General features: G+C 46.7%; 1 non-coding gene across 1 annotated transcript; it reads right to left on the bottom strand.

The window, feature by feature from the left end:
- Positions 1-367: 367 nt before the first annotated feature.
- LOC115063705 lies at positions 368-511 on the bottom strand. Its single transcript, XR_003843588.1, has one exon. It is a non-coding gene; the product is annotated as a small nucleolar RNA SNORA48 (small nucleolar RNA).
- Positions 512-750: the final 239 nt, after the last annotated feature.

Here is a 750-nt window from a genome sequence, read left to right on the forward strand (position 1 = left end):
AGCCACATACCCAGACAAGGCCCTCGATGGCAGCTCAGGTTGGGACTTCACCAAGACCCCTAGTGGCAGGGCCAGCCATTCACAACAGGCTACTGCTCTCTCCCTTGAGCTCCATCTCGCTTCGTAATGCTCATGCTGTTCTTCTTCTCTTTCTCTCCCATCTAACCACCACATGCTCATACATGGTGATGGCTCCTACTGCAGGCTGGGCATGTGGCTGGAGGGCCCCCAGGTGACAGCCTCCATCTGTGCTGCATGGTGTGGCAGCAAATAGGTATCTATGGCTTGCCTGTGCTCTGTGCTGGAGGGTCGGGGCTGCCTGGATTGGATTGGATTGGATTGGATTGGATTGGATTGGATTGGATTCTTATGAGTCCCAGGTATAAGATAGCTTTGGCCACTTAGCCAGACAACAAACTAGGATGAACAAAGGGCTGCCATCTGCTCTGGCCCTGACTGATATAAGGACAACACCACCAATGAAGTGTTTCTTTGCCCATTGCCAGGGTGTGCGCTAAGTTATTTACATATACTATTTATAATTATATATATATATTATATATAATAATAGAATATATATAATAGAATTATGGAAATACTGGATGAGAACCTCTAGAAAATGGCCTAGAGATGTATAGCACATTTTGAAACCAGTGGGCAGCTACAGTGTGAAGCTTGGGTGGAAAACAATGGTCCTATTCAATGGCTAGAGCTAGACTTGCTTGTCTGGCTTAAACGCTCCTTCCTGTA

This window comes from Mus pahari, chromosome 3 (assembly GCF_900095145.1).
Source record: "Mus pahari chromosome 3, PAHARI_EIJ_v1.1, whole genome shotgun sequence".
Lineage (NCBI taxonomy): Eukaryota > Metazoa > Chordata > Mammalia > Rodentia > Muridae > Mus > Mus pahari.